This window comes from Procambarus clarkii, chromosome 11, assembly GCF_040958095.1.
Source record: "Procambarus clarkii isolate CNS0578487 chromosome 11, FALCON_Pclarkii_2.0, whole genome shotgun sequence".
Taxonomy (NCBI): domain Eukaryota; kingdom Metazoa; phylum Arthropoda; class Malacostraca; order Decapoda; family Cambaridae; genus Procambarus; species Procambarus clarkii.
In genome coordinates, this window is record NC_091160.1 from 52,960,692 (window position 1) to 52,978,585 (window position 17,894).

The 17,894-nt window shown below is 35.4% G+C and overlaps 1 long non-coding RNA gene across 1 annotated transcript in view; it reads right to left on the reverse strand.

Annotated features, from left to right (window-relative positions):
• The window catches only part of LOC138363820 (uncharacterized), a 5,032-nt gene extending 1,789 nt beyond the window's left edge, over positions 1–3,243 (reverse strand). The window contains exon 1 of the long non-coding RNA XR_011228140.1: positions 3,140–3,243. This is a non-coding gene — a long non-coding RNA (uncharacterized lncRNA). The remainder of the gene's footprint in view (positions 1–3,139) is intronic.
• Positions 3,244–17,894: the final 14,651 nt, after the last annotated feature.

Consider the following 17,894-nt stretch of genomic DNA (forward strand, 5'->3'; position numbering starts at 1 on the left):
TTTACTATTTTTAAAAGATTATTAGCAAATTTACAGAAATGGTGCATTCGGAAGACAAAACCAATTTTTCACTTTTGACAATTGAGCACCTGCTACATCCAGATTCTAGGGAGGAAAGGAAGGACGATCTTACTGGATCCCATAGCCTCTCCGAGGCACAAACCAGGCTTTTACACAAACCCCCCCCCCCTGCACCCGAGCTTTTTAAAATAGTAAATGCCACTATTTTTGCAAAATTATTACGAGATCTATTATTCTAGAGAATAATGCATATAAATGCATATATGCATATAAATACAAAAGTAAATCAAATCTTATCCTTGTATAATATACAAGCTGATGTGAGATCCCTGTCTACAGGTGGACTGGAACTATTATCCAGTAGGCAGTCTACTGTATTTTATCAAACCGTTATTAGTATAATAGATCTCGTAATAATTTTGCAAAAATAATGGCATTTACTATTTTTAAAAGATTATTAGCAAATTTACAGAAATGGTGCATTCGGAAGACAAAACCAATTTTTCACTTTTGACAATTGAGCACCTGCTACATCCAGATTCTAGGGAGGAAAGGAAGGACGATCTTACTGGATCCCATAGCCTCTCCGAGGCACAAACCAGGCTTTTACACAAACCCCCCCCCCCCTGCACCCGAGCTTTTTAAAATAGTAAATGCCACTATTTTTGCAAAATTATTACGAGATCTATTATTCTAGAGAATAATGCATATAAATGCATATATGCATATAAATACAAAAGTAAATCAAATCTTATCCTTGTATAATATACAAGCTGATGTGAGATCCCTGTCTACAGGTGGACTGGAACTATTATCCAGTAGGCAGTCTACTGTATTTTATCAAACCGTTATTAGTATAATAGATCTCGTAATAATTTTGCAAAAATAATGGCATTTACTATTTTTAAAAGATTATTAGCAAATTTACAGAAATGGTGCATTCGGAAGACAAAACCAATTTTTCACTTTTGACAATTGAGCACCTGCTACATCCAGATTCTAGGGAGGAAAGGAAGGACGATCTTACTGGATCCCATAGCCTCTCCGAGGCACAAACCAGGCTTTAACACAAACCCCCCCCCCCTGCACCCGAGCTTTTTAAAATAGTAAATGCCACTATTTTTGCAAAATTATTACGAGATCTATTATTCTAGAGAATAATGCATATAAATGCATATATGCATATAAATACAAAAGTAAATCAAATCTTATCCTTGTATAATATACAAGCTGATGTGAGATCCCTGTCTACAGGTGGACTGGAACTATTATCCAGTAGGCAGTCTACTGTATTTTATCAAACCGTTATTAGTATAATAGATCTCGTAATAATTTTGCAAAAATAATGGCATTTACTATTTTTAAAAGATTATTAGCAAATTTACAGAAATGGTGCATTCGGAAGACAAAACCAATTTTTCACTTTTGACAATTGAGCACCTGCTACATCCAGATTCTAGGGAGGAAAGGAAGGACGATCTTACTGGATCCCATAGCCTCTCCGAGGCACAAACCAGGCTTTTACACAAACCCCCCCCCCCTGCACCCGAGCTTTTTAAAATAGTAAATGCCACTATTTTTGCAAAATTATTACGAGATCTATTATTCTAGAGAATAATGCATATAAATGCATATATGCATATAAATACAAAAGTAAATCAAATCTTATCCTTGTATAATATACAAGCTGATGTGAGATCCCTGTCTACAGGTGGACTGGAACTATTATCCAGTAGGCAGTCTACTGTATTTTATCAAACCGTTATTAGTATAATAGATCTCGTAATAATTTTGCAAAAATAATGGCATTTACTATTTTTAAAAGATTATTAGCAAATTTACAGAAATGGTGCATTCGGAAGACAAAACCAATTTTTCACTTTTGACAATTGAGCACCTGCTACATCCAGATTCTAGGGAGGAAAGGAAGGACGATCTTACTGGATCCCATAGCCTCTCCGAGGCACAAACCAGGCTTTTACACAAACCCCCCCCCCCCCTGCACCCGAGCTTTTTAAAATAGTAAATGCCACTATTTTTGCAAAATTATTACGAGATCTATTATTCTAGAGAATAATGCATATAAATGCATATATGCATATAAATACAAAAGTAAATCAAATCTTATCCTTGTATAATATACAAGCTGATGTGAGATCCCTGTCTACAGGTGGACTGGAACTATTATCCAGTAGGCAGTCTACTGTATTTTATCAAACCGTTATTAGTATAATAGATCTCGTAATAATTTTGCAAAAATAATGGCATTTACTATTTTTAAAAGATTATTAGCAAATTTACACAAATGGTGCATTCGGAAGACAAAACCAATTTTTCACTTTTGACAATTGAGCACCTGCTACATCCAGATTCTAGGGAGGAAAGGAAGGACGATCTTACTGGATCCCATAGCCTCTCCGAGGCACAAACCAGGCTTTTACACAAACCCCCCCCCCCCCCTGCACCCGAGCTTTTTAAAATAGTAAATGCCACTATTTTTGCAAAATTATTACGAGATCTATTATTCTAGAGAATAATGCATATAAATGCATATATGCATATAAATACAAAAGTAAATCAAATCTTATCCTTGTATAATATACAAGCTGATGTGAGATCCCTGTCTACAGGTGGACTGGAACTATTATCCAGTAGGCAGTCTACTGTATTTTATCAAACCGTTATTAGTATAATAGATCTCGTAATAATTTTGCAAAAATAATGGCATTTACTATTTTTAAAAGATTATTAGCAAATTTACAGAAATGGTGCATTCGGAAGACAAAACCAATTTTTCACTTTTGACAATTGAGCACCTGCTACATCCAGATTCTAGGGAGGAAAGGAAGGACGATCTTACTGGATCCCATAGCCTCTCCGAGGCACAAACCAGGCTTTTACATAACCCCCCCCCCTGCACCCGAGCTTTTTAAAATAGTAAATGCCATTATTTTTGCAAAATTATTACGAGATCTATTATACTAATAACGGTAAATAAATAATAAATAGTAAATAAATCAAAATCAGTTACATTATTTTATCTTATTCATAGCATAAATGTTCTCGAAGATTACTAAAAAGAAATTGAATTAGACTACAGCAAATTGGCAAACTTTACCTTGTATCTGTTTCCACCGAGTTTGTTTGGGGCGTTCTTCAACATATCAGCAATACTTGTCTCAACATCTCTTTCAGTTGCATTAGTGTGGGTGTTGATACAGGCTTCTGGAAATTTATAAGAATTAATTAATATATATAATTATAATTCACTTTGCTATTCCCCATTCCACAGTCCTCTCGTCCTTCCCACTTCCCTGTCCCCACATCATCCCCACTATTCCCACTTCCCTGTCCCATCGTCCTCCTTACCATTTTCCCCTCCCCTGTCCTTCTTCCTCCCCCACCATCTCCCATTCACCTGTCCCTTTGTCCTCCCCAGCATTCCCCTGTCCCCACCATCCCCAACTCCCCAGTCCCCTCGTCCTCCCCACCATTACCCTCTCCTCTGTCCCCTCGTCTTCCCCACCATACCCCCCTCTCGTCCTCCCCACCATTCCAAACTACCTCATCCGATGCATTCTATAATGGTCTGATGCTTCCATCAGAAAATTGGGAACATCAAATGATCTGATATTCCCATCACTGAAAAATAAGAACAGCTAAAAAAATGAAATGAAAAAAATAAAAAAATAAACTATACTCATGAAATGAACAGTATGGTAAACAACACAGCTGAATTTCAATGCAATGTCACACAAAATTATTAAATCGAAATGAAAATAAATTGAAATCTATGAAAATTCAAATTATCAATACAATCGGAAATATTGAAATAATATCGCAACATAATATAGTGTGGGTTGCTCTTACGTGCAACAGACGGTGCTGTTTTTCAAAAAAGGCATGGTTTTACCTGTCACAAGTGTGGCATCTATACTTATACTCACGAAATGAACGGTATGGTAAACAACATAGCTCAATTGCAATGCAATGTCACAATAACATTTAATAACAATAATAACAATAACATTTAAATATACTTTAAGATATAATCTAGAAGAAAATAAGAACATTGAAACGGTTCATGAACTCGATTTCAATAAAGGACACTATGGGGAACTTTGAAAAACAGTTAATGAGTATAATTAGACAGACTTGTTGCTAGGCAGAGGAGTAAATAATGAGATATATGGCAAATTTTGCAAAATATACGGCACACAAACATTCATACCCAAACAAAGCAAAATGCTAGGTAAGAACAAAGCAGTTGGCCCGTAGGGGAAAGGAGATACCCACAAGACTGGAATACAAGTCATTAACAAGCACACAAGTACTACACTACACAACAACCGCACTACTACCAGAACTGGACGAATCACTACCAAAACAACACATTGCACATCACTACCAAAACAACACAACACAACACAAGCATTGGCAAAGAATTATAGACCAGTTGCACTAACATCCCACATAATAAAATTATTTGAGAGTGATCAGGAGTCAGATTACTAGTTTTATAGAGACCAATGACCTCCACAATCCAGGCCAACAAGGATTTAGAGCAGTTTCTATGATCGAGCCACTGAGATCTATAAAGAATTCTGATCAAGAAAGAGATCTAGGGGTGGTTTTAGATAGAAAACTATAACCTGAGGATCATATTAAGAACATTCTGCGAGGGGCCTATGCTACACTTTTTAACTTTAGAATTGCTTTTAAATACATAGGTCAAAAAGTTTTAAAAGTTTTAAAAGTTTTTTAAACCTCTCGTGTATCATGAGTGTGTTAAAGCATCAGATGGTGCATTCAGATGATGAATATTACCTAGTTCCTTCATCTGGGAAGAATGAACACATATTGGTGCATTCGGATGATAAAAACTAACTACTGTAGTTTAATTGATCAACAGACTGTATATCATATGCAGACTGTATGTGGATCTGCGGGCCACTCCAAACAACAGCCTGGTGGACCAAGCTCCACCAGGGCTAAAGCACAAAGTGATATAGATGTGATAGAGAAACTAGGTCAAATGGAGGAGTAGGTCTGTATATTAAACAGCACCTGACGTGCACAGAGCTACTAAACTCAATGTGGTGGTAGAGTGGTGGGGGGGGGGAAACATTGCAGAAAAAAACAAAAATACAATTTGGTCAACAAAACAGCATTGTTTAAAATAGAAGACATGGGTTGTCATTTTGGGGGTAAGGTAGGTTACATTGAGTTAATTAGTTAGTACTTAGTTTTTATCTTAAACTGGTTGGGAGAGGTACAGTGTTGCTGTGCTGGTGAAAGAACACCTAAAGGTAAATTAAATAATGATTGCGAATCCACAAGAAGTTGACATAATATCGCTAGAGATCTGCAATCAGGATGATAAACTTTCCTTAAAGAATTTGACAAACACTTGCTGATAGGACATGAAGTAAATGAAATGTATGTCAAGTTTTGTGAAATATATGATAAAAGCACAACAAAATTTGTACCAAAGGAGAGATGCAGAACTAGGAAAAGGGGTTTGTTCAACAGAAATTGCGAGAGGGCCTGAGACCCAAACACACACAAATGGAATCAATATATAGCAAGAGGCCAAACCCCCAAACATACAAGCGATGCAAAGATGCGAGAAACAGCAGCAGCATTAAGGAGAGGGACTTAAGGACCATAAATAAAGTGTGAAAATAAACTTGAGTAAATTTTTTTAACTACTCTCGACAGTGAAGAAAAACAAATATTCAGACGATTTGTGTTAGAATCATTAATCTTACACTTTCGGTCATATTCAACAACACAAATACATACACACACATTCCTGTTGCTGTAGCAAGTGAAGAATTACACACACAGATCACAATAACGTGATGCATCAAATGAACAAATCCACAAGGGCCGTGACGAGGATTCGAACCTGCGTCCGGGAGCATCCCAGACACTGCCTTAATCGACTGAGCTACAACAGGGTAAAAGGGTTGAAACCGAAGTTCTACTGAACTTACTGGATCCCATAGCCTCTCCGAGGCACAAACCAGGCTTTTACACAACCCCCCCCCCCCCCTGCACCCGAGCTATGTCAACAGGCCGTTCTCCCTCTTCGCCCTTCCAAATGCACCATATCAGTAAATTTTTTAATAATCTTTTAAAAATAGTAAATGCCACTATTTTTGCAAAATTATTACGAGATCTATTATTCTATAGAATAATGCATATAAATGCATATATGCATATAAATACAAAACATAAATACAAAAGTAAATGTAAATAATTTTACCTTGCACCTAGATCCACCAAGCCTGTATGGCGCGCGTTTCAGTACTTCGGAAATCTAGAACTATCTTGAATCTCTAATCTGCAATGAAACAATACATATTATTGCACTTACCAAAACATGGATGAATGTAGAAAATACAGAACTATTAGCTGAATATCAAATAAATGGATTTAATCTATTTCACACAGATAGATATATTACACCGTGTATATTAGGTAATACCTAACATACACGCCTCCACACACACTACATTTGAAATGTAGTCTCAAAAAGACTACATTTCAACAGCAAAGATTACTCCATAAAAAAATAATTAAATTATTGACCAACATGAGAGAGGGTTAGCCAACATGAGGGTTGTGTTGATTGCCTGAAAATATTTAAATTGTGTAATGTATTGAATGGCATTTTTCAAGTTACAACATTTTTTAAATTACTGAACTAGGTTCTAGGCTTTGCTAGGCTTAATTCAATTATTACAGATAAGCCTAACCTAGCCTAGAACCCAGTGGGTTCTCTTCCTATTGGGGAGTGTTGTACATGCCTCGCCTCCACATACACACTAGCACAGCCAGGCCTCGCCTCCACATTTAAACCAACCAAGCCCACAAATACGTTAACATGGACCAGCATTACACCGTCTAACATACTCTGTCAGATGTAACAACTAAATTTGTGAATTCAAGACCAAATCTATTGTATACCACAGTGTTAGTACGAGAAAAACATTACTTACATTCGAAGCCGTGTTTTAAAATGGCGGCGGTCTTGTACTGACGCTCCAAACTGTGTGTTCGTTTGCGTATGATGAACGTGTGACAATTTACTACAACAATTATTTAATTATTCTTATTCTTTATTTTAATATTTTTAGGGTACATGAAATTTCAAACTTATTTGCACACAATAATATAATTGCATTGTCATAACCTTTATATATTACGGAAAATACGATGACATGAACGAAGTCAAAGTGAAGTTGAAGTCAAAGTCATTCGCCGAACGTATTAGTCATTTTTTTTCATACATACATAGTTGATTTACAAACATAATGTTGACGTACATAATGTTTCATACATACATAGTTGATTTACAAACATAATGAATGACGTACATACAATAATAATGTCAGGACAGTGATATAATTATAAACTTTCAAAGCACTGTATCGCCCATGTGTCGTCTTGTCACCAATACTGGGTAACAGTTCCGCCACTTCCCACACTCTTGCGGGTGGGCAGCGACCATTATTCTACGTTTATATTCATATCACCGTGTTGGGAATTTCATTGCGAGTACATTGATACCAAAATTAACGCTGTAGGACAAGTGTGGAAGTGATAACAATCCCAAGAGTAAAAACATTTTGTTGCTCTTGGGCACTCACGGCGAGTCATCTACGTAGGTATTTATTGGGTGCTGGTATTCATATAACTTTTGGTGACCGTTTTTGCTGATTTTCTTCTAGAGAATGTTATTGCGAACACGTTGGTACCAAAATGAAATACATAGCTCGAGAACTAAGGTCAGGAGAGTAAAAAGAGTATACACATTTTTGTTTTGACGCTTAATTAAGGTTATTGTGAGTACTCATCGCCTGCCTAGAAACTGGAACTAGTAATTCCATCTATCATACATATCATACAAGAGGAGCCACACATCTATGGATCATCCAATAAAATCAGCAGACTTCTAGATGTTACTACTGCTCGGCTTAGACTCGGTTACAAGTATCTCTGGGAATTCTCATTATCTGCTGATGTAGACCTGACCAAATGTAAACTGTGTCAACAAAATTATTCGCACACCCTCCGTCACTATGTGATGGAGTGCGAAAAGATACATGAATTTAGAGACAATTCTATAACCAATGTTCCAGCGATGTGTCAATATTTCATTCAAAATGATCTGCTACCAGAAATTTTAGCCAAATATCCCCAGTTTGCTAACTGTAGATAACAACTAAGTGATTGTAACCTATCCACCGCTGCCCACTGGATGGGGGACGGTGTGCAGGACAAACATATAAATTTTGATACTAGCTCTCCACATATGTCAGTTGCTTAATTTAGAACCTGTACTTGAGGTCGATCTCGAACCCATTGTTGATGTGATGACTTATATTGAATTTTGTAACTATATCATCAAGATTGTAACCAGCTTAGCTAAATGTAGTGTGGGGTTCAGTCCCTAAGCCCATATATGTGCCTCTCTAACCATTTAGGTTACAGGGCAAAAACATAAAAACAAAGGTAACTGCAGAAGGCCTATTGGCCCATACCAGGCAGCTCCTATCTATAACAGATAAACACTAAGTACTACCTAATTAACTCAATGTAACCTACCAACCTAACCCCCAAAATGTCAATCCATATCTTTTATTTTAAACAATGCTGTTTTGTTGACCAAATTGTATTTTTACTCTTTTTCTGTCATGTTTCTCCCACCCCTGTTTTTTCCCTTTTTTCTTATTTTTTCTCAACATAATTCATACTTTAATTATGCGGATCAGGACATCACCTGATCAAACACATCAAACATCGTTTGACCACCATCAAACACACACATTTCGTGTGTGTTTGACGCTCACTGATATGTACCAGCGTTGTTTTATATATGGTGCTATTCTATCTTACGCTTTGTTGCTCTTTTTTACCTACGGGCTCATAGAACATTCTATTGCGAAAACATTGGCACAAAAATGAATGACGTACATACAATAATAATGTCAGGACAGTGATATAATTATAAACTTTCAAAGCACTGTATCGCCCATGTGTCGTCTTGTCACCAATACTGGGTAACAGTTCCGCCACTTCCCACACTCTTGCGGGTGGGCAGCGACCATTATTCTACGTTTATATTCATATCACCGTGTTGGGAATTTCATTGCGAGTACATTGATACCAAAATTAACGCTGTAGGACAAGTGTGGAAGTGATAACAATCCCAAGAGTAAAAACATTTTGTTGCTCTTGGGCACTCACGGCGAGTCATCTACGTAGGTATTTATTGGGTGCTGGTATTCATATAACTTTTGGTGACCGTTTTTGCTGATTTTCTTCTAGAGAATGTTATTGCGAACACGTTGGTACCAAAATGAAATACATAGCTCGAGAACTAAGGTCAGGAGAGTAAAAAGAGTATACACATTTTTGTTTTGACGCTTAATTAAGGTTATTGTGAGTACTCATCGCCTGCCTAGAAACTGGAACTAGTAATTCCATCTATCATACATATCATACAAGAGGAGCCACACATCTATGGATCATCCAATAAAATCAGCAGACTTCTAGATGTTACTACTGCTCGGCTTAGACTCGGTTACAAGTATCTCTGGGAATTCTCATTATCTGCTGATGTAGACCTGACCAAATGTAAACTGTGTCAACAAAATTATTCGCACACCCTCCGTCACTATGTGATGGAGTGCGAAAAGATACATGAATTTAGAGACAATTCTATAACCAATGTTCCAGCGATGTGTCAATATTTCATTCAAAATGATCTGCTACCAGAAATTTTAGCCAAATATCCCCAGTTTGCTAACTGTAGATAACAACTAAGTGATTGTAACCTATCCACCGCTGCCCACTGGATGGGGGACGGTGTGCAGGACAAACATATAAATTTTGATACTAGCTCTCCACATATGTCAGTTGCTTAATTTAGAACCTGTACTTGAGGTCGATCTCGAACCCATTGTTGATGTGATGACTTATATTGAATTTTGTAACTAGCTCATCAAGATTGTAACTTGCTTAGCTAAATGAATTGTGGGGTTCAGTCCCTGAGCCCATTATGTGCCTCTGTAACCCTTTCCACAACCGCCCACAAGATGGGTATGGGGTGCATAATGGGGTGGGGTGTCTTGGCCAAACGTGCCACATCAAAACCACAAGTTGACATTGAATGTGAATTAACAATGAGACAAGTAAGATTTATACTAATACATTTATACTAACTCTGTTGAGCGTTGACCATTTATACATCAAATCTGTTGATGTGAGCACTTTAGTTTAGTCTGCCGTTTAAAGAAAAAAAGATCATATCAATGGTATATCACAGAAAACGAATTTATCATAAACTCATGTATTTGTCTTATCATATTGAACTGCATTCATATTTTTAATATATAACAATATGAATATACAAATTTCTGTAAATCCCCTACCTTGTTGGAATCTGTGGAAATGAATGAGCAAATGTGCTGGCTGAAGGCGCTGAAGGAAACCACATTGGTTTCATTTTGGATACAAATGTCCATGGAAATTCAAAATGGAAACTAATTATATAGTTGAACCTGCAGAGACGAGTTTAAGAATCTGTGTTGAGAGTGATGGACACAGCCTTCACAATTATACTTCAGAGAATGTAAACATCTAAGAGTCATTAGAAATATGTGTAGAATAATAAACCCTACATTGTTTGAGTTAGGGAAAACACCATTTGTGATATATAGATACTATAGCTGTTCCTAAAGATTCACCCTTTTTTGCACCAGCAAGATAACATATAAGATTTTAAGAGTTGACGAATGTTAATATTCTTGTTTGATAAACTGTGAACTTGAGACATAGTTAATAAGAACATATTAACACAACAAAATGTTTTCAAAATCCTTAACACCACTTTCCAGCAACTTATATAATTTATATAAATTATTTTAGAGAATAATACATAAATTATATATTTAAACATGATATAGTGTTTAGTGGAATGTATAAGGAGTCAAATTGTGTTAAAAAGAGCAATTTTTAGAAAATTTGGAAAAATACTTTTTTCTGTTCAAATTATAACTAAATGGATTATAAAGGTTTCACTCAGCCAATATATATCATTCACAATTTATTAATGAATTTTACAAAAAAACACCATAAATTTTATATTTAAACATGTAAAAACTATTTGTTTTACATTTGGAAGAAAATAATTGTAGAAAAACAATTTATAATTAAACCTTTGTGTTTGGATTTTTTGAGTAAAAGTTTCTCAAAGGCTCTCCTGCACCATTCTCAATGCAAATCATTCCCACACCTATGGCAAGAGATAGGCGAACGTTGTGTAGATGATTTGTGTTTGCTGGGTAGTAGTAGGGATGACATGCCACAGGTGATATTTTTTTTTGGGGAGAGGACCCCTGTGGACTTGACATGCCACAGGGGATATTTTGTTTCTGGGAAATATCACGTGTAGCATGTCAGGGTTTTCAGGTGAATTTGGGGAGTCACAGATTTGGGATTAAGGATTTCTTATGAGCGAGTAATTTCCGAGACTTTAGAAGTTTGTTAAGGTTTCTTATGATGAAGATAAATTCATACGAGATTGTTAAAGTTCTTATGGGAGAAATTCAAAATATTCCCTGTAGCATGTCAGGTTTTTCAGGAGAATTTGGGGAGTCACAGATTTGGAATTAAGGATTTCTTATGAGGAAAATAATTTCCGAGATCTTAGAAGTTTGTTAAGGTTTCTTATGATGAAAATAAGTAGGAAAATCTTAAAGAAAAGTTTTAGAAAAATCGTGTTTGTGTCACAGCATTTCCAGGTAAACTCTATGGACAACCTTTGCCCGTTTTCAATCACACATTTTCCAAGAGCATTTTCAGAGAATATTGTCTTAGATGTTTTGTTAAGGAAAACAGACAACTTATCCATAACATTTAGTTTTATATCCATTTACGGCTATTTCATCTGTAAAGACCAAAATTGAACAGAGCCCAGTTTTAAGCTCATATTTCATCAGAGACCAGTTTATACCGAAATTCGCCAGAGTCTACTTTGAGAGCAAATTTCATCAGTGTCCTGTAATCTGTAAAAACTTGACAGAGACCATTTTATACCCAATTTTCGGCAGAGTCCAGTTTATGCTCAAATTCGCCAGAGCCTACTTTGAGAGCAAAATTAGTCAGAGACAGTTTTAAGCTCATATTTCATCAGAGTCCAGTTTATGCTCAAATTCGCCGGAGTCTACTTTAATAGCAAAATTCATCAGAGTCCAGTTCTTGATCGAAATTCATCAGAGTCCAGTTTATGCTCAAATTCGCCAGAGTCTACTTTGAGAGCAAAATTCGTCAGAGTCAGTATTTAGCTCATATTTCATCAGAGTCCAATTTATACCTAAAAATGAACAGAGTCTACTTTGAGAGCAAAATTAGTCAGAGACAGTATTTAGCTCATATTTCATCAGAGACCATTTTATACCTAAAAATGAACAGAGTCCACTTTGTCAGCAAAATTAGTCAGAGACAGTACTTAGCTCATATTTCATCAGAGTCCAATTATCAACAGAAATTCGCCAGAGTCTACTTTGAGAGCAAATTTCATCAGTGTCCTGTAATCTGTGAAAATTTGACAGAGTCCAGTTCTTGATCGAAATTCATCAGAGTCCAGTTTTCTAGCAAAATTCGCCAGAGTCTACTTTGTGCCAAAATATTCAGAGTCCAGTTCATGATCGAAATTCATCAGAGTCCAGTTTTCTAGCAAAATTCGCCAGAGTCTACTTTGTGCCAAAATATTCAGAGTCCAGTTCATGATCGAAATTAATCAGAGTCCAATTAAAGACCCAAATTTGGCAGAGACCACATTTTCGCTACTAGCAGTCCAATCCCCCTGAAATTTTAAACAGTCATATTTCAGACGTAGTAAATAAGATCAAGTCAGTTACAGAGCTCCAGCTCTTGTCCCCCTGTATTTGCATATTTTCTCTATATTCACTGTGTTCTTCGTATTCTCATCCGTGTTCACTCCATGTTCTACAAATGTTCACAGTCCCATTCAGTTCATATTTTCACAAGTATCTCCATTTTTTTCTGTAATCTTTCTCTTAGTCTCATTATGTTCTCTACAAAGTCTAGTCATATTTCTATGTTTTCATGTTCATCACATGTTCTCTTTACAACTTTTATACTCAATATTCATGCTAACTTCCATATTTTGTGTTCTTTGTCAATATTCATGTTCCTCTACAAGTTCATGGTCCTCACAAGATCACTTCGTTTTTCACCTTCACTTACATGTTTTCTACATTCGTTGTCATATTCTCCATGTTCTTCACAAGTCCATTGTTCATTCTTTGTATTCCCTATTCTCCTTATCATGTTTTCATGTTCTCTGTAAGTTCATATTCCCAGCATGTTCACTGTATTCATCAACTTTTTCTTACATGTTTTCTGTGTTCACCGTATGTTCACTGTGTTCATTCCCTACTTAACCTCAATTTTTTATGTTCTTTGTTTCTTTTAACCAATTTGTTTCTTCCATTCACTAACTAGTTCTTTGTCAAATAATATTATACTGCATTACAGTTTCCTCAACAATTTTAGTCACCCAGTTTTTATTTGCAAAACTATGTCAAAGTAATTCTCATAGTCAACTTAATAGTTCTACCAGCCATGTTCTTAAACAAATCTACACTTTATTCAGTTCCAAATTTACAAAGACAAACCTTTCTTGTAACTTCTTAACTAAAAATCTTTCGCCAATCAACTGAAACATAGTCACTTTCCTCATTTCTCAACTAACTTATTATCCAATCAACCAAAAAATTGTCAAAGGAATCTTTCCAACACTGTTCATAACTAAACTTATTATCCAGTCAACTAAAAATAGTCAGAAATAGCCTCGTTCAACACTGTTCTTAACTAAAACAACCTTTCTCTTAGCTAAAAATTGTCAAAGGAAACTTTTTTCAGCACTTTCTTAACAGGCACTATGTTTCATCAAGAAAAAATTGTCAAAGGAAACTTTCCAAAACTGTTCATAACTAGCTTTTATCCATCGTCAATCAACTAAAATAATAACTTTCATCATTTCTTAACTAAACTTATTCCCCAGTCATCAGAAATTAACCGTGTTCATCATGTTTCATTGTCATTTCATAACTAAAATTATCTGCCAATCATCAGAAAAAGTCACTTTCATCATTTCTTAACTAAACTTATTCCCCAGTCATCAGAAAATAACCGTGTTCACCATGTTTCATTGTCATTTCATAACTAAAATTATCTGCCAATCATCAGAAAAAGTCACTTTCATCATTTCTTAACTAAACATATTCCCCATTCATCAGAAAATAACCGTGTTCATCGTGTTTCATTGTCATTTCTTAACTAAAATTATCTGCCAATCATCAGAAAAAGTCATGTTCATCATGTTTTGTCTTTTTCCTTAACTAAAGTATTCATCAGTCAACTAAAAATAGTTACTTCATCATGTTTCCTTGTCATTTCTTAACTAAAATATCACTTCTCTCATCTGAAAATAGTCATGTGTAGTCTCTTTCCAACACTGTTCTTAACTAAAACAGCCTTTCGCTTAGCTAAAAATTGTCAAAGGAATCTTTTCAGCACTGTTCATAACTAACTTTATCCATCGTCAAGTCAGAAAATATAGTCAAAGATATCTATCATCGTCGTTCTTAACTGACATTTATACTTTGTGGAGCACTAAAATAGTCAAATGTAACTTTTTCAGCACTTTCGTAAAAATTATATGTCGTCAAGTACGAAAAAAAATAGTCAAAGGTGCTCTCCGTTACACCAAAGTTACTCTTCGATAAATCAAAGACGCTCTTCAATACATCAAGGACTTACTCAAAGACACCAAAGTTACACTCTAAGACATCCTTCGAGACATCAAAGACTTCCTTAAGACTTCAATGGGACTCTTCCATTCATCAAAGACATTCTCTAAGCCCTCAAAGTTATTCTCAGCACAATCAAAAGTTATTCCGAGACAACAAAAGTTATTCTCAGAACAATCAAAAGTTATTCCAAGACAACAAAAGTCATTCTCAGAGTTATCAAAATTATTCTCGGAGTCATCAAAAGGTATTCTCTAACTCACTTTGGTCATTAAGTTAATTTCTATGTTATAAAAGTTTGTCTCAGAGACATCTAAAGTTAATCTTAGAGTTATCAAATGTAATCTCTAACTCTCTTTTGTTCATCAAAGTTGATCTCAGAGTTAGCAAAGGTAATCTCTAACTCACTCTCGTTCATCAAAGTTGTTTCAAAGACATCAAAGTTATTCAAAGAGCTAACAAAAGTTATTCTCAGAGTCACCTTCGTTCTTCAGAGAAACTTTCCAAAACATCTTTATTCATCAAAGTTATTCTCAGAGGCATAAAAGTCATTCTCAGAGCTATCAAACTTGTTCTCAAAGTCATCAAACTTATTCACAGAGTCATCAAAGTTAATCTAAGACATCATGTTTCATCAAAGATATTCTCTCTAAACCATCAATGTTCTTCTCTAAGACATAAAAGTTATTCTCAGAGTCACCTTCGTTCGTCAGAGAAACTTTCAAAACATCTTTGTTCATCAAACTTGTTTTCAAAGTCATCAAAAGTTAATCTAAGACATCTTCTTTCATCAAAGTTATTTTCAGAGACATCTAAAGTTATTCTCAGAGCTATCAAACTTGTTCTCAGAGTCATCAAATGGTATTCTCGAAGTCATCAAAGTTATTTTCAGAGACATCTAAAGTTAATTTCTATGATATAAAGTTATTCTCAGAGACATCTAAAGTTAATCTTGGTCATCAAAGTTATTTTCAGAGACATCTAAAGTTAATTTCTATGTTATAAAGTTATTCTCAGAGACATCTAAAGTTAATCTTGGTCATCAAAGTTGTTCTCTAAACATCAATGTTGTTCTCCAAGACATCAAAGATGTTCTCAAAATCATAAAAGTTATTCCCAGAGCTATCAAAGTTAATCTCAGAGTTATCCAAAGATATTCTCATGTCCACAAAAGTTATTCCAAGAGACGTCAAAGTTGTTTCAAAGACATCAAAGACATTCTCAGAGACATCTAAAGTTATTCTCTAAGACATCAAAGTTGTTCTAAGAGTTATCAAAAGTTATTCTCAGTCATGATATGTTATTCTCTAACTCACTTCCATTCATCAAAGACATTCTCTAAGTCCTGAAAGTTATTCTCTAAGACAACAAAGTCTTTCTCAGAGCTACCAAAGATGTTCTCTAAATCATAAAAGTTAATCTTAACTCACCTTCGTTCATTAGAGAAACTTTCCAATCCATATTCGTCGACCAGAGTTATTCTCAGAGTCATCAAAGCGATCTCTAATTCATCTTCGTTCTCCAAAGTTGTTCTCTAAGACACCTTCATTCATTCATCAAAGAAACTCTCCTTCTTCCATCATGTTATTCTTTAAGACATCTTCAGTCATACAATTTTCTCTCCAAAATGTAACTAGTTCAGCTTTTCATACCAAACCTGCATTTCTGTTAAAACATATTTTCTTAGTTGCTTTACCCTAAAACTGTTCTCTGAACTACACTGTTCAAACCTACGTAACCTATCCTCTCCACCCAATGTTACTTAGTTAACGTAACGTTCCTAAACCTAGCTTTACCTATCCTAACATACCTTACCTTACCTTCCCTATCTTACCTAACTTTACCTATCCTAACATAACTTACCTTACCTTCCCTATCTTACCTAACTTTACCTATCCTAACTTAACTTACCTAACTTATTCTGCTTAACATAACTTACCTTACCTTCCCTATCTTACCTAACTTTACCTATCCTATCCTAACCTAACTTGTCTTACCTAACTTAATCTTACTTTCCCAAACTGATGTATCCTAACTTATCTAGTCCAACCAGACATGATCTAACTTAAGTATTCCTTCTTGTCTTTGTGTTTCGTCAATCATTGTCTCATATTCATTTACTCATTTCATTAGTTAATTTCTCAAATGGTCACTTATGCATTTCAAGTGCTATTTGTTAGAGATTGGATATTTAAGCATTTCAAAGAATTATAATTTCTCAAATGGACGTTTTGCATTTCAAGTGCTATTTGTTAGAGATTGAATATTTAAGCATTTCAAAGAATTTTCGTTATATATGGGCATTTACTCATTTCAAGGGATAATTTCTCAAATGGACGTTTTTTGCATTTCAAGTGTTATTTGTTAAAGATTGGGTATTTAACCATTTCAAAGGATTTTTGTTATATATGGGAACTTACTCGTTTCAAGGGCTAATTTCTCAAATGGTCATTTTTGCAGATCAAGGGTTATTTGTTAAAGTTCATCAAGTTGCCCATAAGTTGTATTAGTAGGTTCTATCTTATGTTCTTATTTCCCAACCCCTTAACCTAACCTCTTGTAATCTTAGTGTATTTGGTAGGTTCTATCATATGTTCTTATTCCCCAACCCTTTAACCTAACCTTTCAGATGTAGTTTTGTTTCTCCTTTGTATATTTTTACCCAAACCTTCTTTCCTTCTTTACTTTGATTCTCCTACTCCTTCTAACCCTCCTTTTCTATCTCTCTCCCTTATTCTCTCTCTTCCTCCCCCTCTCTCTCCCTCATTTGCTCAAATGCTCTCTTCTTTCTTAAATTCAAGTCTTATTGCTCCCATTCTCACACCCTCATTCTCATTCACTTAGTTTTTCTTTTTCTCAATTCAAGTCTTAGTGCTCCCATGCCCACACTCTCTCTCATTCTCTCTTCTTTGGCCCCATTTTCTTCCGCCCCCTCTCTCTTACTCCTTGCTCTTCTTTCATGCTCTCACTCCCTTGAGCTCTTGTTTCTCAATTTCAAGTCTTAGTAGATCTGATTCTTTA